This window comes from Schistocerca serialis, chromosome 2, assembly GCF_023864345.2.
Source record: "Schistocerca serialis cubense isolate TAMUIC-IGC-003099 chromosome 2, iqSchSeri2.2, whole genome shotgun sequence".
Classification (NCBI taxonomy): Eukaryota; Metazoa; Arthropoda; class Insecta; order Orthoptera; family Acrididae; genus Schistocerca; species Schistocerca serialis.
In genome coordinates, this window is record NC_064639.1 from 127176848 (window position 1) to 127199522 (window position 22675).

General features: G+C 43.2%; 1 protein-coding gene across 1 annotated transcript in view; it reads right to left on the reverse strand.

Annotated features, from left to right (window-relative positions):
* LOC126456814 (dehydrogenase/reductase SDR family member 11-like) overlaps positions 1-22419 on the reverse strand; it is a 125207-nt gene extending 102788 nt beyond the window's left edge. The window contains exon 1 of the mRNA XM_050092607.1: positions 22286-22419. The gene's annotated coding sequence lies outside the window, so the exon portion shown is untranslated. The remainder of the gene's footprint in view (positions 1-22285) is intronic.
* Between the last annotated feature and the right edge of the window lie 256 nt (positions 22420-22675).

Sequence of the window (22675 nt, forward strand, 5' to 3'; positions counted from 1 at the left end):
GCCACTACTTCTGTATGAGTCAGATCTGTTGTTGCAGATTACAAAGAAACATTTTATCAGTGACTGAAACGATGCCCGATCTCTTTAAGGACTGCCTTACAGATTCCCGGATCCTGAGATAGTTTATCAGTATTAATCGATAAGGTATCGAGTTCCGGTTGCCCCTGGAAAATACGCACGTTTGTTGGTGAAAAGTGTCTAGAAATGCCTCTTCGCTTGAACAACAGGCTCCTTCCTAGAGATAAATTTAATTACACGGTTAAGCCGTCAGAAATCAATTGATAAGCGGTACACTGCGCAGTACCCGTAAACTATGTTGGTGAGTAACAGTTTCATTTATCTTCTAAATGAGTCAGGAGGAACTTCAGATACACTCAAAGGCACAAACAACAACGCACTACGGAGGAATTACCTGAATGGTACGGAAATCGCTAAGGTGATGCACATGTACAGAAAAACAAATAATTACAATTTCAGAAAAATTGGACGATTTATTCAGGAGAAAGAGCTTTACAAACTGAGGAAGCCAGTAACTTGTTGGTCCGCTTCTGGCCCTCATGCAATCATTATTCGGCTTGGGATTGATTGATAGAGTTGTTGTTGTCCTCCTGAGGTATATTGTGCCAAATTCTGTCCAATTAACGCGTTAGCTCGTCAGAATCTTAAGATCGTTGGAGAGCCCTGCTCATAATACATAATCCAAACGTTCTCATTCAGGGAGAGATGTGGTGACTTGCGGGCCAAGGTAGGATTTGGCAAGCACGAAGACAAGCATAAGAGACTGTCGCCGTGTTCGTGCGGGCATTATCGTGCCTGAAATTTAAGCCCAGGATGTCTTGCCATTAAGGGCAACAAACGGGGCTTAGAATATCGTCGACGTACCTCTGTGCTATAAGGGTGGGGGAATGACACCCAAAGGAGTCCTGCTATGAAAAGAAGTGAGACCGTAGAGCATCACTCCTGGTTGCCGAGCCGTACGACTGGCGACAGTTAAGTTGGTAACCCACCATTGTCTATGGAGCCTCCAGAGACGTCTTCGGTCTGAAATCTCTTTCACTAGAGTGCAATTTGTCTTCGCTGATGAGTCTTGCTTCGAACTGAGCCCCGGTCTGCATACGTCCTGAATAGTTTTGGGTTACCAACCTGGGTGTCGCCCGCCATATGGTCCAACAATCAGAAGAGTTGGTCTGCGGTGTCATTTCTTTTCATAGCAGGACCTCTTTGGTTGTCATCTGCGTCACCCGTGCAGTACAGAGGTACGTCGACGATTTTCTACGCCCCATTTTGTCGCTCTTTAGGTCAAGACATCCTGGTGCTACATTTCAGCACGATAATGTCCGCCCGCACACGGCGAGAGTTTCCACCTCTCGTCTTCGTGCTTGTCAAACTCAATTTTGGCCAGCAACGTCGCCAGACCTTTCTCCAGTTGAGAACGTTTCGAACGTTATGGGCAGGGAGCTCCAACCATCTCGGGATTTTGCCGATCTAAAGAGCCAATTGGACAGGATTTGGCACCGTATTCCTCAGGAGGACATCCAGCAACTCTCGTCAATCAATGCCAGCCTGAATAATTGCTTGCATAAAGGCCAGTGGCGGACCAACGCGTTATTGAACCGATCGGTTTGTGAAGCTTTTTCTCTTGAACAAATCACCCAATTTTTCTGAAATTGTTATCATTTGTTGGTCTGTACATGCACATCACATCTGCCGATTTCCGTCCCATTCACATAATTCCTTCGTGGTGCGTCCTTTTTTTCTTAGAATGTGTTAAAAAGAAACCGTTTATCAGTGATGCAAAACATGCAAATGTAAGTATTGTTAGAGAATTACAGAGAATAAACAAATAGTATAGTCGAGTTATGAAACAAAAACACAACTGATTCATTAGAATTTCGTACATTATGCTTTACATGTAACAAAAACAAAGCAGATATTGCTGTGGACTTCCACACCACATTGTTTTTAAGAGACATAGTCATAAGGTTTTATTTTTCATCTCGAAAAATGGTTAAATAATTTTTTGTTTGTTTTCAGGTACATGTTAGCAGCCTTGTCACAATTTCAAATTCTCGCTTTAAAGTATCAAAGAACGCCGTTAGAGGGGCCAAAATAAAGTGACTCAAACCACTAATAAAATGAAGTACGTCGACATTTCGTTTTCTACATTTACAGCGAAACAATGTAGCAATAATCAGTGCCACGTTGGTGGAAGTGCTGGCAACAATGGACGATCATGAAACACAACGGTCTGTTGGTGCAGATGTTTACAGAGAATCGAACAAGCCTGACGACGAAAAACGATGTGGCAGACCATCTCTCCGTATAGGACTGGGAATCACAAGAGATATGGAGACTGGTGTTGGAATAACCGTGCTTATCAGACGAGGTGATAGTGGAAAAAGTGAAAATTAACTATGGCTGCTTTTTTAACACCTTGTACTACATTTTGAAAATGTCAACGGTATTTTTGAAAGAAATTGCCGTCCTTTGAGTGTAATTTACTATCCATTTATTTCACACAATCAGGATTTCGGCTTTATGAATGGCCATAAAGCGCGAGTGCACGTTGAAATGTCACAAAATAACTGTCATGGCTGCATGACATGTCGTCATATACATAATTACACACGGTCCAGTCATATTAATGTGTAACGTACAATAACCACACACAGACCGCAGGTGGCAGCACTAGCAGTGGAGAGTATACAGAGCGTGTCCAGCGTTCACAGAAAACAGTATAGTCGTTGTCGTACAGCGCAAACGGGACGATTTATCTGACGTCCAAAAGGGCATGATTATTGGCTTGTGGGCTAAGTGTAGAAGCATTTTAGAAACGGCAAAATTTATAAACTGTCCGCGTGTCACCGTGGTTAAAGTACCGAGTGGTTATAATTAAACTTTCCCTATTTAACACGTTATAACACGGATACTGATTCAATTGAAACACTTTTAATGCGCTGCTACGGTACATGATACCATTACGTACCAGTACCATTACTGCTACAAAAGGAGCTCAACATGGCGCCCATTAGTGTCCAGAAGAGTCTGAAAGCGCAGGATTGCACTCTGCACAGCAGATCAAAGCATGTCTGTAGGTATGCTGACTACCTCTCTTGACATCCTGCGCTTCAGATCAGCACCTGTGTGAATGTTCCCCTGGTGAATCCTGTCCGTCAGGTAGCCCCACAATCAGGAATCACAGGGAGTGAGATCAGGTGATCGTGCCGGCCAAGCATTTGGAAACGATCGGCCGATAATTCGATCGTTTCCAAGCGTGTTTCGGAGAAGCAGGTGAACTTCATGAGCGATGTGCGGTGGAGCACCAACCTGCACGAAAAATGTTGAGTTCAATGCGTCTCTCTCCCGTAGGGCCGGTATGACATGTTGGTGAAGCATATCGCAGTAACGCTGGCCAGTCAAACTGCATGTCTTTGGTCCTGTTCAAAAAATAATGTGCCAATGATAAACGTAGCCGTAAAACCACACCATACGGTGACACGTTCACCATACAGAGGAACTTCATGCACAGTGACTGGAGGTGAAGATCCTCACACTTGGCAATTCTGTGTGTTCACCTCACCCATCAGAGAAAAATGAGCTTCGCCTACCCATAGGATGGTCTAGAGCAGTCAATTTCAATCCTTGCAAGAAAGTGCAGAACGAAGTCAACACGTCGTTGTGCGTCCTGTGGTGCAAGCTGCTGTACGATATGGATCTTGTACAGATATCATTTGAGAATGGTTCGAAGCACCTTCCGTACAGTGGACCACAGGATGTTCAACTGTCGCTACACAGCACGTGCACTGCCTGACGGTCGGGGATTGCGCGCAGCGCTGTCTGCCATAGCAACAGCGATGTCACAACCACCTGCAGTACAGCCGGTAGTCGGCCTCTTCCCTGAGCGACGCCCAGTTATCCAGTTGATTCCAACTTCTTCATCACGCTCAGCACAGCAGACGGAGAAAGAGGACCCTTCCGTAATCCTTTAAGCTGGCGATATTCTCGAAGTAAAGCTGCAATATTACTGTTGTTTAGATAATAGAGCTTCACCAATAATGGCCAGCTCCTTTTGTCCAAGCTCATCTTGACACATCGGCAAGTGCCCTCCATCTGGTCAGGTGTGTGAGTCTATGAATCATGAAGACTTATCACGGCACCTGGTGGCCGTAGTTGGAACTGGACGGTGGCGCTGTGACGCATGGAAATCATGCAACTCATACTCTGGATATTAATGCTACCAAGTTTGGTACTCGTGTGGTAATTTAGTTTTCGTGTTACAACGCGTTAAACAGGGATATTTAATTGTAACCGCACGGTATATCGTGTATGGCAAAATGGCGTTTCCAAAACTGGCTCCAAGGCAACTGTGGTGCGCCATGGACTGTCAGGGGTGAGCGACGGCTGCGGAGTTGTGAACGGACAACTGCTGAGCAACTGGCCACGCAGACGAACCAAGGGATTACCAACAGTGTCTCCCTGACGATCGTTCAGCGAACGTTGCTGCGTATGGTCCTCCGCAGCCATCGACTGGTTCATGCAATCATGATGACTGCTGTTCATCAGTGACGAGGGCTGGAGTTTGCACGCCAGTACCGCAAACAGGACGCCCGCTGAGTGATGACAGGTGGCCTTTCCAGAGGAATCACGTTTTATGCTCCATCGGACAGATGATCGTTGGCAGGCGTGCAACGCCTGAAAGCAAACAAGGAGGGAGTGTCATGGACTGGGGAATGATTTAGTGGCATTCCCTGGGTGATTTGTCATCCTGGAAAACGTGATGATCAACACAAGTATGTATCTATCCTTGGGTACCATGTCGACACTTATACGCAGTTTGTTTTTCCTAGGAGGATGGCATCTACCAGCACGACACTGTAACGTGTTACACAGCTCACAGTGTGCGTGCTTGGTTCGAGAGCACCAGAATGGGTTTACCGTACTCGCACGGCCACCGACCGAGAATCTGCAGGACCTCCTCGATTGGGCTGTTCACTCCATGGATCCTCAACCGAGAAACCTAGTGCAGCTGAGCCATGTGGGGTAGCCGCTTAATTAGTGTGTAAGCCTAGGGACCGATGTCCTCAGCAGTTTGGTCCCAAAGAAGCTTACCACAAATTTCCAAAAATTTTCCTACTAGCGCAGCTAGCCAAGGCAGGTGTGGCTCGACATCCTTGTTGGTACGTTCCGCCATGACCACACTGGTTCTTTTCCTGTACTCCTGTACTGCAAAAGGTGGTTATTCAGGATTGTGACAGGTGGTCACAGTAACGTGACTAGACAGTGTTATCTGCTCTTTCAAGCCAGTTGTCGTATAAGAAGATTTGAGTACAAATCAAAGACACATATCTGGAGTGATGAGTGCAGGCCACAGCAATACATTGGCTGTCAAAAAGTCCATACACCTCATTGACGTTTATTTTCAGTGCCCAATGTCAGCTATGTTACGTGTCTTTGATATGTACTCAGACTAATTTATAAAACGAGTTAAACTGGGTGACGGAAGTCATGGCACAGAGATATTCACATGTACAGATGGTTCAAAAATGGTTCAAATGGCTCTGAGCACTATGGGACTTAACTTCTGAGGTCATCAGTTCCCTAGAACTTAGAACAACTTAAACCTAACTAACCTGAGGACATCACACACATCCATGCCCGAGGCAGGATTCGAACCTGCGACCGTAGCGGTCGCGCGGATCCAGACGGTAGCGCCTAGAACCGCTCGGCCACTTCAGCCGGCTGTACAGATGGTGTTAGTATCGCGTACACAAGGTATAATAAACTGGCAGGGCATTAGCGGAGCTGTCGTTTTTACTCAGGAGACTCATGTGATAAGGTATCCTACGTGATTATGGCCGCACGATGGGAATTAGACTTTGAACCCGGATTGGTACTTGGAGATAGATGTAGAGGACATTCGATTTCGGTAATCGTTAGTGAATTCAATATTCCGCATTCCAACGTGTCGAGAATGTGCCGAGAATACCACATTTCAGACATTACCTCTCACCAAAGACAACCCAGTGCCCGACGGCCTTCACTTAACGACCAAGAGCAGCGGCGTTTGCTTAGAGTTGTCAGTACTAACAGACAAGCAATACTGCGTGATATAACTTAGAAATCACTGTGGGACATTCGACGAACGTATCCTTTAGGACCATGCTGCGAAATTTGACGTTAATGGGCTACGGCAGCAAACGACCGACGCGAGTGTCTTTACAGCACGACGGCGCTGCACTCATGGGCTCCTGACCATATCGGTTGGACAGTAGACGAATGGAGAACCTTACGTTGGTGAGAGCTGGTGGTAAGATTCGAGTGTGGTGCAAACTCCGCTAAGCCATGGACCCAGATTGCCAAGAAGGCACTGTGCAAGCTGGTAGTGGCTTCTTAATGGTGTGGGCTGTGTTTACATGCAATGGACTGGTCCTCTGATCCAAATGAATCAATCATTGACGGGACGTGGTTATGTTCGGCTACTTGGAGACCATTTCCAGCCATTCATTCACTTCTTGTTCCCAAACAACGATGGAATTTTTATGGATAGCAATGCGCCGTTCACCGGGCCGTAGTTGTTCGCAGATTGTTTGAAGAACATTCGAGTAAATGGTTTGGCCACCCAGATCACCCGACGTGAATTCCTTCGAACATTTATGGAGCATGATATGGAGGTCAGTTAACACACAAAATCCTGCATCGGCAACAGTTTCGCAATGCTGTACGGCTATAGTAGCTGCATGTCTCAGTATTTCTGCAGGGGCCTTCCAACAGAGTCTATTTGTTGCAGTACGCCGCGCAAAAGACGGTCCGACACAATATTATAAGGTATCCCACGACATTTGTCACCTTACTGTGTACTTTACTTCCACGCTGACATATCTTTCAGGCAGGTCGGACATTTGAGCTTGCTACAAAGCCTAAATCATGACTGTGTGAAATAAACTAATAGTAATTTACAGCCAAGTGACGGAAATTTCTTTCAAGAAGTTCTAAGTGATTGTTGTCCCCCACGAAGGAAAAATGACATGGAAGGTCACAGCCCAGTATGCTCCACGACTCCTCCCACCAGTTGAAAAACCGTTCAAACCGAGCAGCCAGCGGAAATGTCGCAGCAGTATCTAGCCGATCCAGATGGTTTGTTTGGCCGCCTACATTTTGCTGCACCCCCCAGTCTTCTCCTGAGATGACACTGAATGACTTGTTCCTGTTTCCTCTGATGAGAAAGAGGTAATTTTCGAGATCGAATTTCTCCTGAGTAGCCAAACCGCATGCTTCTACTACCAAATCATCCATCGTTGGCAAAAAAACGCGTCGTACTGAAGGATAAGTACGCAGAGAAGCATTCAGATCACTTAGTTTCATGTTCGCAGCATGACTTTTCCGAGATGGCAAACCTTACCACTGTTCCTCTTGCTAGGCATGGTTCTATTGGCAGACAGACACCCTTTCGTTCTTCGCCCGAGAAAAGGCTTATGGGTGGACCTACAGCTTGCTATGAAATACAAACCACACTACTATACATACAAAGAATCTCCTGGAAGTGACAGTAACTAGTCAATATTCTTCAGTTTTTTTTCCAAGCCTACATTTAAAGTTCCTGGTCTTGCTTCATCCCATACACTGGTGCACCACTTGAATGAATGCCTTGGCCATACACCGCTAACATTGCCCATGAATTGATGCTAATATAGGACCCGTCATCAGGGCATTTACTCTTGCACGACAAGGTAGGCAGTGGCCCCGTAGTCGTAGTATCATGGCTAGCCCCGGCTGATCAATCTCAGGACTACTTGTCAACATAATGTTGTTTTCCTTCTTCGTACGACTTGATTGCACCACGCTGTTGGTAATGATCACGGCGTTGACAAAACTTTTTGACGTCAGTGGCCTCGCAAGCACAGGCATCACTGATAATGCTGACGCAATGTCAAGACTGATGATGGCTCACCATTAACGTGGCCTCAGTTCGCTGACTTATGCGTCCTAAATGGCATACAACACTTAATGACACTCCCTTCCCACTTACAATGTAATAGCGAAACTTAGGTTGATGCTCATTTTCAAGGCATACGCGCTTAAGGTGATACAAGTAACCACTTCACTCGCGGTTCTAGGCGCGCAGTCCGGAACCGCGCGACTGCTAAGGTCGCGGGTTCGAATCCTGCCTCGGGCATGGATGTGTGTGATGTCCTTAGGTTAGTTAGGTTTAAGTAGTTCTAACAAGGGAACCTCCCCATCGCATCCCCCCTCAGATTTAGTTATAACTTGGCACAGTGGGTAGGCCTTGATAAACCGAACACAGATCAATTGAGAATACAGGAAGAAGTTGTGTGAAACTGTGAAAAAATAAGCAAAATATACAAACTGAGTAGTCCATGGGCCACATAGGCAACATCAAGGAGCATGTGAGCTCAGGAACGCCGTGGTCTCGTGGTAGCGTGAGCAGCTGCAGATCAATACTGAAGTTCAGTCTATATCCACAGAAGACAGCAGGTCCATCTAGTAATGAATGTGCAGCGACAGATTTTATAGTATTCTTCTTCTTGTCAGCAGCAGAGGTTGTCATTTCGACGTCTTCAATTGTTTTATATATTGTCTGTCTTGCACGGCGACGGTATCTTCTGTATGGCATCTTGGCAGCGTTCAATGCAGTTGCTTGTGCAGCAGCAGCAGCGCGAATGATCCGCTCCGCGGGCAGCGCTCGCTTTTATAGCCGCGCACTGGCGCGGCGCCAGATAAGGGACTTACAATTTTTCACACTGCCAGCCGCGTGTTATCCCGTACGCGAGCACTAGACGTTCTAGGTGCTCGCGTACGATGTTTGTCAGTCTTCGGCGGCTGGCGCGCTGCCAGATGGCCTTGAGCCGCCTTATCGGCATAGTTATATCTGTCCGTTCGTTCGTTCATTGACGTCTCTGTTCACTGTAATAAGTTTAGTGTAATAAGTTTTGCGACCGCATCGCAAAACCGTGCGATTAGTAGACGAAAGGACGTGCTTCTCCAATCGGAACCGAAAACATTTGATCGAAAGGTCATAGGTCAACCGATTCCTCCACAGGAAAACACATATGATATATTCTATACGACACTGGTGACGGCATGTGCGTCACCAAACCTAACTTGTACACTTGGCGAATGGGTAAAAAAGATTCTTCTACCTTGCCCGATTTAGGTTTTCTTGTGGATGTGATAATCACTCCCAAAAAAGTGATGAAAACGTAAGAGTTTGTCACATAAACTGGAAATAAAAAATTAAAGTTTTCACTCGATGGAAGATTTGAACCAAGGACCTTTCGTTCCGCAGCTGCTCACGTTACCACGAGACCACGGCGCTCCTTCAATCCCAGTGTCCTTGATGTTGCCTATCTTCCCATAAACTACTCAGTTTGTATATTTTGCTTATTTTTTCACAGTTTCACACAACTTCTTCCTGTTTTCTCAATTGATCCGTGTTCAGTTTTTCAAGGCCTATCCAATGTGCCAACTTATAACTAAATCTGTGGGGGGTGCGATGGGGAGGTTCTCTTCTAAGTTCTAGGGGACTGAGGACCACAGCTGTAAAGTCCCATAGTGCTCAGAGCCATTTGAACCATTTTTTAACCACTTCAGAGGCCATCGTTACATTGCTTTTTCAGTATGTACAGCTGTGGAAATTAGGTTATCGGAATATGAAAGAAGCTGGAGACTGCCAAAAACAGATTCAGTCTTTGTGGAAAGAGAGAGAGAGAGACAGAGAGAGAAACACGCGATGCTATGTAAGAACACAGAGTTTCCAGGAGGTAAAATTGAATAAAACGTTATCGACAAGTTTTTAAAATGGCACGAGCAGTCACCAAGTACTCCGCAGCCATTCCCTAGTAAAACAGTGAACGAGATACATCCTGAAACTAGCTGTATCGTCACGAAAGCAAAGCCAACAGAACCAAACATTACCAGGATTGAGCACCCACTAAGCAATGACGAAAGGATGGTGGTCCATCTTGCTTACCAAGGGAAACGCAGCTGTAATTATGGAACACGCGGATTACAACACGAAGATCTGTGCGTTGCTGGATAAAGGCACTTACTGGGAGCTCCCGCGCGACCCATCATTGAGAATAATAAATGTTACATGTGAGCTTCTTAAGCGCTCATCGTTGGAAGAGGGCGTTGTCAGGTACCAAGACCACCTACTGTTTATGTTCTACCTAAGACCCACAAGAATGGGACACGCTTCCGCCTCATGGCAGCCATCATTGATTCACTGACATACAAACGGCCGAACTACTTAGCCAGCCTCCTCGCTCTGCATGTGGTTCACTGCGCACGTCATATTAAGAGATCATCCGATTTTATCGGCAGAATGAACCGCCTTTGTCTCGGTGACATTATGGTCAGTTTTGATTTGGTGGCACTGTTTACGAATGTGCGTATCAAAGACTCTTTGGACCTAGTATGCTAGTTCTTTGTAAGTGACTTGGTGGAGTTATTTAGGCATACTCTTAAGTCATCTTACATTTCTGTACAACAGCCAGTATTAAGAGACTGAGGCGTAGAGCCTAGTATGGCATCTGATGTGTTGGCAAATGTGCCAACACCTTGTAGATAGAGGAGGCCGAAATGCACGCTATCTAACGCAGACGGGCGTGAATTCTGGAACAGGATAAGTAGTGAATTCTAATAAGAAAAGTATGCAGCTCCTCGAATACTTAACTTTTATTTATCCTTGTTGTATGCAGCATTCTTAATGAGACATTTCATACGATAACTGTCAACTATGTAAGGCTAATGGCGCCTTGCTAGGTCGTAGCCATGGACTTAGCTGAAGGCTATTCTAACTGTCTCTCGGCAAATGAGAGAAGGCTTCGTCTGTGTAGTCGCTAGCAAAGTCGTCGTACAACTGGGCGAGTGCTACTCCGTATCTCGAGACCTGCCTTGTGGTGGCGCTCGGTCTGCGATCACACAGTGGCGACACGCGGGTCCGACATGTACTAAATGGACCGCGGCCGATTTAAGCTACCACCTAGCAAGTGTGGTGTCTGGCGGTGACAACACAGCATCTATGTCAGTCAGACAGTACGAGGCAGATGTCTCACACAATGAGTCATGACTCCAGTGCGACAGATGTTCGCTCTGAACCAGCAGCAGTTTCAAGTCTTTTCGGCTGTCTATGCTGACATATGTAGGTATAACTATCTTTTGGAAACAAAAATGTATCTTGTGTGAATCTTATGTCTTATATTAAGTGTTGTTGATTTAATAAGTTTAGTTAGTAGTATGACTGAAGGTGTCAATGCCGAGTAATGTAATGAATTAATATTGTTATTTCAGTTTCCTCTCTTTGCACTGTTGCAACTCCTACGTTACTGAGTTGTGCATGCGGTCTTCGTCAATTCGTCGTAATACAATGTCAAAACAACAAACTTTATTGGCATTCTTTTCTAGTAAAATACAGCATAATCATATTGGAGAAGACATATTGGACGAGCGTGAATTTATTGTAAGAAATGCTAGTGGATCTGATGGCGAAATGCTTTCTGAATCTTTAGTTACTCTTCCTTAGTCTTCGAACGTAATATTTTTGATCCATCCTTGAGTCTCCATCCTAAGCAGAGTGTTGAAACTTGTACTCTGACCGCTTTCGGGGTGGGGCTTTTTGTATATTGTGTGAGAAAATGATATCAAAGCTGTACAAAAAACAGGGATCGTGTTCATGTTTGCGTCTTTCACAAAATTTTAAAAAGTTAGTGGAAGCACGGGAAAAATACAAAAGCACGCCAAGTCAGAAAAGCTTGCAAAATCCGATGCACTTGAAAACTGGAAATTACGGGGATTAAAGGCGCCAATTCAATCGCAGATAATTAAAAAAATTAAACTGAAGAAGTGCTAAATCGCCAAGCGGTGTGTTCTTTAGTTCGAAGTGTGTATTTCCTTTGTTATATCCACACAACGAAATACGAACCTCTAATTCGTAAGGTAGTACTAAAAAATGCGCTAAATTTCAGAGTGAAAGGACCACATACGTTAGCATATACACTACTTCATAATTATTAAATTTAATTACTGACGTTTCAGACAGTCAAGATGAAGCAGTTCTCCATGGTACATAATTTTCCTTAGTGGCAGACAATTCTACAAGTGTTTTTAACCAAAGTGAATTGTTTTTGCTACTCTGTTATGTTACACCGACTTCGTCTTCGAACAGTTTTTATGTCTGGTTGAACTGAAGAGTATTACAGCTGAAACTTGATTTATAGCAACTGAAGGTGAATTTAAGAAATGAAAATTCTGTTGTAGCAAATCAATAACATGCTGTTTCGATGGTCTTGTAATGTAACCCTTATTTTCTAACCATATTTTTATTTACCTTATTTTCCAAATTTACGTTTTATTTGGTGTCTGCAGATATTAGTAGTATTGAGTAAGCTCAAACAGTACTGCAGAAGGCATTAAGGGGCTCCGGAAAGCCCTATACTTGCAATGTTAAAATAACGCTTATAAATTACATCTTTCCTCACAAAGTATTTGAGGTAGGAAGTTGAACTTTTTACAGATTATTTATTGGAATATGGGCTACAACTTAACACAGGGATTTTACAAAATTTTAATTCAGTTATTAAAGAAGATTTTTTTCAATTGTAATGAATATTCACAACATTTTTTTGCAATTTTTTATTTATATATTCAAAAATATACAGTTTTTTGGAAAAAGGCTGTGTTAAATTATGCAGAAGGTACTGTGTAACGTTTACTGAAAGTTTGAAACAAATATGTTTGGAAGATCCTTAGAAAACATGTAATTAGTATGAGAAAATAAAAGTTTTGGGAATCGAGCGACAAAGATTGGATTAACTTTTTAGTGCATTCCAGGTCCATAGGATGGATTATCTTCATCCTCTGCAAACTCCTCCTCCAGCTTCCTCTTGTTCCTCCTCCTCTTTACTCTTGCTTGTATTTCTAGACTCTTTACAGCCCTGTCTGCAGCCCGAAGGCGTTCCTTGTCTAAAGCAAGCATCACTCGTTGTGTTCGTAGATTTTGCTACCATTTTCTTCAGTTGCAGTTACTGCAACACTGTTCCAAAAGGTGGTCATGTATGAACACTTATCACATTTCAGTTGTATTTCACTAGCAAGTCCTACGTGCTTTATTTTGGAGAGTTCCAGACCAACTTCACTACAATGAATACATCTTACAAAGTTTGAAAAAATCACACATATCAAATATTTCATTCACATCCGATTCGCCCATAAAACATTTATAGTTTTCACTCATTGAACCAAGCTTCTTCTGTGAAGTACACTCCTGGAAATTGAAATAAGAACACCGTGAATTCATTGTCCCAGGAAGGGGAAACTTTATTGACACATTCCTGGGGTCAGATACATCACATGATCACACTGACAGAACCACAGGCACATAGACACAGGCAACAGAGCATGCACAATGTCGGCACTAGTACAGTGTATATCCACCTTTCGCAGCAATGCAGGCTGCTATTCGCCCATGGAGACGATCGTAGAGATGCTGGATGTAGTCCTGTGGAACGGCTTGCCATGCCATTTCCACCTGGCGCCTCAGTTGGACCAGCGTTCGTGCTGGACGTGCAGACCGCGTGAGACGACGCTTCATCCAGTCCCAAACATGCTCAATGGGGGAAAGATCCGGAGATCTTGCTGGCCAGGGTAGTTGACTTACACCTTCTAGAGCACGTTGGGTGGCACGGGATACATGCGGACGTGCATTGTCCTGTTGGAACAGCACGTTCCCTTGCCGGTCTAGGAATGGCAGAACGATGGGTTCGATGACGGTTTGGATGTACCGTGCACTATTCAGTGTCCCCTCGACGATCACCAGTGGTGTACGGCCAGTGTAGGAGATCGCTCCCCACACCATGATGCCGGGTGTTGGCCCTGTGTGCCTCGGTCGTATGCAGTCCTGATTGTGGCGCTCACCTGCACGGCGCCAAACACGCATACGACCATCATTGGCACCAAGGCAGAAGCGACTCTCATCGCTGAAGACGACACGTCTCCAGTCGTCCCTCCATTCACGCCTGTCGCGACACCACTGGAGGCGGGCTGCACGATGTTGGGGCGTGAGCGGAAGACGGCCTAACGGTGTGCGGGACCGTAGCCCAGCTTCATGGAGACGGTTGCGAATGGTCCTCGCCGATACCCCAGGAGCAACAGTGTTCCTAATTTGCTGGGAAGTGGCGGTGCGGTCCCCTACGGCACTGCGTAGGATCCTACAGTCTTGGCGTGCATCCGTGCGTCGCTGCGGTCCGGTCCCAGGTCGACGGGCACGTGCACCTTCCGCCGACCACTGGCGACAACATCGATGTACTGTGGAGACCTCACGCCCCACGTGTTGAGCAATTCTGCGGTACGTCCACCCGCCTCCCGCATGCCCACTATACGCCCTCGCTCAAAGTCCGTCAACTGCACATACGGTTCACGTCCACGCTGTCGCGGCATGCTACCAGTGTTAAAGACTGCGATGGAGCTCCGTATGCCACGGCAAACTGGCTGACACTGACGGCGGCGGTGCACAAATGCTGCGCAGCTAGCGCCATTCGACGGCCAACACCGCGGTTCCTGGTGTGTCCGCTGTGCCGTGCGTGTGATCATTGCTTGTACAGCCCTCTCGCAGTGTCCGGAGCAAGTATGGTGGGTCTGACACACCGGTGTCAATGTGTTCTTTTTTCCATTTCCAGGAGTGTATTTTCTTTCCCACTTTGACTGCTATGGGCAGGTGTACTTGAGAGGTTAGGTTCACTCACTTGGTTATCGTCTTTATTGTTTACAGTAATAACACATAACTTTGGCTTTCCAACATTTCTCCTTTTCGTAAAAGCCTTCAGAGGATTTCTAATAACTTTACTTTTACTCATTATTATACTTCAACAAAACAGAGACTCATGAAACAGAATTAATTACGAATATTTTCGAGATAACGACAGAGTAAATAAACATGAAACAATCGACAATCACACCCGTGATATATATTGCACCATCACAGGTTAGCCACAACACATACTTTATCTCACATCACTAAAATGTACCTGATGAACACGGACGTTAATAATAACACCATTTGACAGCAGTTTAACAGCGCCACAGTGGGTCACGCCCATGTAGAACACATTTCAAAAAAAATTTAAAAATAGTTGTAGTCTTCGGAATTGAATAAATTATATATCTATTAAAAGGTAATAGTCTGCAGATTCAGAAAACGCAAAAAAGTAAAAATTGAACTTTTCATGATTTTGAGCCTTTCCGGAGCCCCTTAAGCGCGCGTTAAGATTTCAGTTCTCACGCTAGCTAAAGTAATCACTGACTCATCTGGCGCTGCCAATAGATTGTAGGATGAGGTGAACTGGCTAGCCGTAAAGGGACCCTCACATGCTCAAAACTTATTGCACAGTATCGGTATTGCACAATAAAACTGACCGTCTGAGAGCGGTATTCATGGTTTGCCCAGTATACTGAAGGGGACTGCACAACATTAAAAATATTGATGCTCAATCGACGTATTGCACAGTATGTTGTAATATGTAAGGGAGACGAGTAATAAACGGCTGATTCTGCCGAGAAATCGTGATGTGTGGAGATGCAAACTGATGAAGCGACGCCATATGAATATGAATACATCAGGAAAATCAGATGACAGGAATCATCTATTGAAGTCCATTCGGAGGAGTAGTTTGATTACGTAATTAATATTTATGTGTTTAAGTACAGGAAAATAGCACTGCAACTACTTACTTTCGTCGTTTCAGAAGCTTTAACTATTAATTACTGAAATACGTAACAGCACTACCTCCCGATCCTACACAATAATGTATCTTACTGTTTCCACTATCTTTTTCTGAGTAAACAAGGCGTAAGGAAGTTCACCAATTCGTTGAAAGATTCCTCGTTCATTCTTTAAAAAATTCGGATAGTCAACAGGCTCTGCTTCAAATTCTATTAGCGTGTTAGTACGGCCGTGTCTAGAACGCCTTCCAAGCCACTTTTTCGCCCGTCATCGCTTCCCGTCGCTTTTCTTTTTGAAATATGTAGCGATTGCAGTCGTGCTACATGCGAGTTCTACATCATCAAGCTCTAACGGTCATAAAAACTCACTTACACCAATGTTACTAAGCAAGAAATGGTTCAATTCAGTAACCAAACAAACAATGTTTAAGCTAACGAAGCTGTAAAAACAGCTGTTTCACAGTTGTCAGTATGAGAAAAGAAAAGAAAATTGAGGATGTGTTAGATGTCGATCAGTTCGGCTGTAGGAAAGGTAAAGGCATCAGAGAGGCAATTCTGACGTGGCGGTTGATAATGGACGCAAGACTAAAGAAAAATCGAGACACGTTCATTGGATTTGTCGACCTGGAAAAATCGTTCCACAATGTCAAATGGTGTAAGATGTTCGAAATTCTGCGAAAAATAGGGGTAAGCTACAGGGTGAGACGCGTAATACACAATATGTACAAGAGCCTAGAGGGAATAATAAGAATGGACCACTAAGGCCTAAATGCTTGGATTAAAAAGGTTATAGGACAGGGATGTAGTCTTTCGCCCCTACTCTTCAATTTGCACATCGAAGAAGCAATGATAGCAATAAAAGAAACGTTCAGAACGGAATTGAAAGTCAAGGTGAATGGATATCAATGATACGATTCGCTGATGACATTGCTATCCTGAGTGAAAGTGAAGAAGAATTAACTGATCTGCTGAACGGAGTGAACAGTCTAATGAGTACACATTATGGTTTGAGAGTAAATCGGAGAAAGACGAAGGTAATGAGAAGTAGTAGAAATGAGAACAACGAGAAACTTAGCATCAGGATTGATGGTCACGAAGTCAATGAAGTTAAGGAATTCTGCTACCTAGGCAGTAAAATAACCAATGACGGACGGAGCAAGGAGGACATCAAAAGCAGACTCGCTATGGCAAAAAAGGCATTTCTGGCCAAGAGAAGTCTACTAATATCAAATACCGGCCTTAATTTGAGAAGAAATTTCTAAGGATGTACGTCTGGCGTACAGCATTGTATGGTAGTGAAACATGGATTGTGGGAAAACCGGAACAGAAGAGAATCGAACCATTTCAGATGTGGTGATAAGGACGAGTGTTGAAAATTAGGTGGACTGATAAGGTAAGGAATGAGGAGGTTCTACGCAGAATCGGAGAGGAAAGGAATATGTGGAAAACACTGATAAAGAGAAGGGATAGGATGATAGGACATCTGCTAAGACATGAGCGAATGACTCCCATGGTACTAGAGGGAGCTGTAGAGGGCAAAAACTGTAGAGGAAGACAGAGATTGGAATACGTCAAGCAAATAATTGAGGACGTAGGTTGGAAGTGATATTCTGAGATGAAGAGGTTAGCACTGGAAAGAAACTCGTGGCGGGCCGCAAAACACTAGTCAGAAGACTGATGACTCAAAAAAAGAAAAAAAAAGTGCGAGATATCGAAGGCGCGCCATACTCGCCAACCACCAAGAGGGTGACTTTCCAGCGAGTTCTGTCGTAAAAGTGATATATTGTTTCATTATTAGCAGTTTACGGCGTTTTTTCGAATAAACACATCATAATGGTACCGACAGATAATTTTCAAGTAATATAGTTACCCGCGTTGTTAGTTAGAAATACACGGCATAGAACCGTATTTTCTGGAGAATAACATCGCGCTACTACAGCTTCTGCAAGGGACATCAACCACGAGAGCTTAACGGCAAAAGAGGGAGGAGGAAATACTACACTACGACTCAATAGAATCATTCAAGGATGGATTATCTTAATCTCTGAAAATCTCGGATGAGATTGCAGGCCAACCAAACTGTACGCCTCTTATAACCTCTTTCTACGGACTCACTAGCGAGTCTGGTGACATACTTCTGTTCAGGACGCTTAGCAAAGTGGGGGGATCCTGCATGCTGCTGTGCTTCTGTCGCTGGGGTCCGTGCTCAGTTATCAGAGAAATGTTTTGTCAGTTGCTGCCACCAACTGTAGGAATAAACAAACTATAATAAAAAGCACTTTACTTATTGTTAAGGACATTTATAGAGCTTTTCACCCTGTTTCGAAACGAGAAAACTTTTTCATGAAATTTAATGTGCTTTGGAAGAATGTGTTTTAAAAATACCCGAAGCTGTTGACATCCGCTGGTTCAGTACCTACTGCACAGTGCATGAAATATTCCTATGCTAGAAGTCCATTATGATGGCAATTGAACACAACACATGGACTGTGCGGGTTTGGCAGGAGCAATCTCGTTAGATATTATGAGCTACAATTTCGTTGCAGTTTTAGTGATTTTCGACGGTACGTTAAATGCCGTCTCAAACTGAAGTAAAGTTTCGAAAAAACGATCATTCAGAATTTCGCAGCTCCTTATACTTGTTACTGGAACTCAATGACATTTAAGACACGTCGACTGGTTTTGCGATTGCGACGGAAATAGTGCAGAAAATGAAACATTAAATAAAATTAAAACATTTAAATGAGAGGGCTGTGAAATTGATACAATAAGTGCATACTTCGAACTTGCATGACGTTAGGACTTAAAAACGTTGACGCTGTTATTGTACGCTTGCGTTCGTTTACGTATGTTGCGCGTAGTATATCAGATGACGTTGCTTCTTTTATATTAAGGACAAATATCGGCTATGTAGCACTGAGAACACTCGCTGAATTTGTGCCGTGCATTCCCGTTTCCGTTTCCAGCGTAGAAAGTCCATTCAATACATTGAATAGGGTGATGACAAAATTAAGAAACAGGATAGGTCGGGATACGCTTCAAGCTTGTGTGAAAGTGTCAACAGATGGGGGCGAGGAACCCACAGAAACTTTCATCAACAGATATGCTCCAAAAGAGCTTCGATGCATCGTTTACAGTATATGTTAGTTATCGCACGCAAAATTGTTTTATTGAATTTTATTAAGATAATTAATTTTTTTCATCTACTAAACTTACACAACCGATTCTCGCTCTTACTCTGATTAGTCAACTTCTGCTCCTCACTGATTCGTCCTGTACTGCAGCCATACATTGCTGGTACAGTTGCTATGTTAATTACCTGTTTCACGATTGCCGCTACTCTGACGGTTTATTTTGGTACAGTTCACTCGCAATGGCCAGGGTCCTTGTTTATGCTACTTTTTTTATACTCTTTTTACGGCAATTTTACGCATGACTACGTGTAACAGGTTTTCTGTTTGACCGCCTTACGCCATTGGCTGGACACTTACGGAGCCTGTCCTCAAGCATGTCAACTACTGCTTGCCAATAGTGGAAAGTGAACAGTACTTACCGTCTAAGGCGGAAATGTTGCCATTTCAGAAAATCTGTATGTCTTCTCAAGGAAAGTAGCTTATTTTTTGCTTATGTTTGTATTGACCAACAAGGACCAAGCAACAACTATATTTCCTCTGCTTTCTTTGTTGTTGCTTCTATTTTTGCAGTACTCCGTCATCTTCTTCCCATGTTTCTTTTTCCTAGAGGAAAAGCCTTCTGGATTTATTCTTAAAACGGTTTCTTTCTGTTTTTTCTGATTCTGTGATGTTTCTTCCCAGTTCTTTTTTATTTCTGTAATCGATTTCTTTTTCCAGTAGTACAAGCATATTCGTTTCGTTACGCTATCTCATTCAGTCGGTAGAGGTGTTGGTAGAAGTTTCGACGTTTTGTCATTACTTTTGGTATTTTTTTCTATATTTCGTAGCTTTCCTCTTTGCTTCTCACTTTCCAGCCATCTGTAGTTCCATTGTATCGATTATTATTCTAATAATCGGTCTTTCAAGTACCTCTATTCTGTCCATCGTTAAACATTCTCATGCATATAAATATTTTGGTCTCACCACTGTCGTGTAGTGTAGTAGTTTTGTTTTTCTACATATTCCTTTCTTGTTGGCACATGTTTTTGTCAAGTCATATGCTCTTTCTATTCTATTAACTCTTACATTTATTGCAGATTTTTCTAGTCCATTCTGCAGTGCAGTTTCTCCAGGATATTTAAATTAATTACCACACTCTATTTTGACCTATTTGTGTTTCTGTATACTTTGGTGTTTTTATATTTATCTTGAATTTTTTATCAGCTGAGGTTCTGAGTTCAGTTTCTTTCGCTATTTTTTCCAGAAGATCTATCTGAGTAACTGCCCCCGTCAGATTTTCTGAAACTAATGCAAATTCCCCTGCAAAAGCCACGCGTTTTATCTTGATTCCATTCGTTTTCCTTTCCGGAATTATTAGTTCTATTTTGCGATTTTTTATCTCCAAATTCCTGAGCTTTTTTTTTCACAACACAGCTCAACAGTAACGGTAAGCAGCCGTCCCCTTGTCTAACAACAGTTTTTACTTCAAATGGCAGAGATATTTCTCCCATAAATGTAACTATAGATGTATTTGTTACTGTTTCACGAATTATGTTTGCTAATTTTTCATTAACTATTATTGTTATTATTAATAATATCATTACTATTTCCTTCCGCTCATGCATATTGTTGCGTTGGCTCAACGTGGATGACTGGTTAGATGTAAGAGGAATCCCGGAGGTCCTAATACTGCCAGGTGAAACATACATATAACCAAACAAACTCTTGCGTGTAGAAAATCGCTGTTGTCATGATTCATCTCGTCATATACGTGCTAATTGTGGAACTTCTCTGAAGGTTTCCACAGGATGGATGAGGAAAGCAACGGAAGCAGTTGCATGATCAAACACAGTGTCGCAGGGAAAGGAGCGATGTGAGAGCAACAAGCTCCGCCTACCTCATGCGCTGCTGGTACCACATGCGTGCTACGGGATTTCGCACCTAGTATCGGTATAAAAATAGAAGACATACGTGGAGTAACGAACACAAATGTTTCGTGACAGTCCTTTATTGAACTGTTTGCTTTCAGTTACGGCATTTTACTTTACAGATTAATTATTAATTCTCAAAAAATGCACTCGACCATGTTGTTAGTTATATCCCCAGCTTCATTCCGTTTTTGGTGTTCCAAAAAAAGCGTTATAAGATTTTAATGTCCTCAAAACACGTGTATGAACGGTTTCTCACATAGGATCAGCAGCACTGCCGGGTTGTTAGCTGACAATTCCGTTGTCTACAAGAAAGCATCGTATCAGGCAGTACTTCCTATTAGTTTATTAAATGGCAGCTCTATTGACATATGGCTGAATGCAATATATCGCCTATAACATAGAGAAAGAACCTTCCAGTACTTCATTATAAGATCAGTGGTAATTTTTTGGAGCCTGTTACATTGTATAGGTACCTAGGGTAATAGTGAGAAGCTCAGACATAAACTGTAGTTTGTCAACAATAAAAATGATTTTCTGAAATGAGATAATTTATTAATAGCGAAGATAGATTTGACTGTAAGGAATTCTGTTTTCAAAGTATTTGTCTGAAGAATGGCCTTATACAGAAGTGGTTGGCAGACGACAAATTTTACAGACAAGAAGGGAACAGAAGCTTTTGAAATCTGGCGCTGCAAAAACAATGCTGAACACGGATCACGTCACTAATAAACAGGTACCGTACTTAATTCACTTGTTGAAAAACTGCTTTGTGGCACAACCTGAATAAAAGAATGGATCAGTTGGTAGGACACATACTTAGGCATCAAGAAATCCTAATTTTGCAAGGAGGGTAAAGTGGGGAGGGGGGGGGGGAGTAAAATTGTAAACAGAAAGACAAAGAATTGAATGAAGTAAGTAGGTTTAAAATGGATGCAGGGTGCAGTAGTTATGCAGATATGGAAGGGTACGTAAAGTGCACAAAGACAGGGTTCGACTGTGCTCACAACAAGGCAGAAAGCGTATTAAACACCGATTACAGTAAACCGAAACAGAAAAATGTAATTTTTCTAATAATTTGTTTAAGGGGTATTACAATTGCGAAAAACTCTGATTCAAACTTAAGTGTGTGATCAAAATTTATCTCTGACTGCAACATTAAACAGTACATCCATTATCATATAAACTTTCATTTTCTTTTCGTAAATGTTATTCAAATCCTCAGCTCCAGGATCAGGTTGTGATGTCATTGAAACTGAGCAAAATACAGAAAAGTAACATTTCAGACAAAAAAAGATGTTCACTGTACGAATCTTTTCAACAGCACTAAGTTTTTCCCAAGTCTGCTATTGAAATTAACGTTGAGTTCATTTTCTCGGTAGATCTGAAGCATTTTTATATGTAGAAGCTGATTCTAACAAGCACTCTCCGAGGAGTCATTGGTAACTCCCACGAGATGCTCAGAACCGCTTCATCACACAAGTCTGAAACAGTCAAGTAGTACTGTACCTGCAGCAAGAGAACCTGTGGCGTAGCGCTGTCACACCAAGCTGTCACGCAGGCTGCTGAATCACCACAGAGCACACAAGAAATGCATGCAGTCTTCTCTGATCTCCATCTGCGACACTGCGTTCCTCGATGGCGTGGAGGAGTGACTACAGAGCACTCTAGTGAGAGGACAGCGCATCTTGCAATCTCCGCCAGATGGTACTGCCGTTGCATCGCTGCCAAACAGTTGAAAATCTGTTCTTTATACGATTGTAAAATTGACGTCTGAATGACTCACTTTCTTTAAGTGCGAATTGACAGTCTTTGTAATTACAAACAATGGTGGAAACAATCTTACTGGGAAGAAAGTGCTGACGAAGATACACGGGAGAGAAATCGCCACTCTGCTAA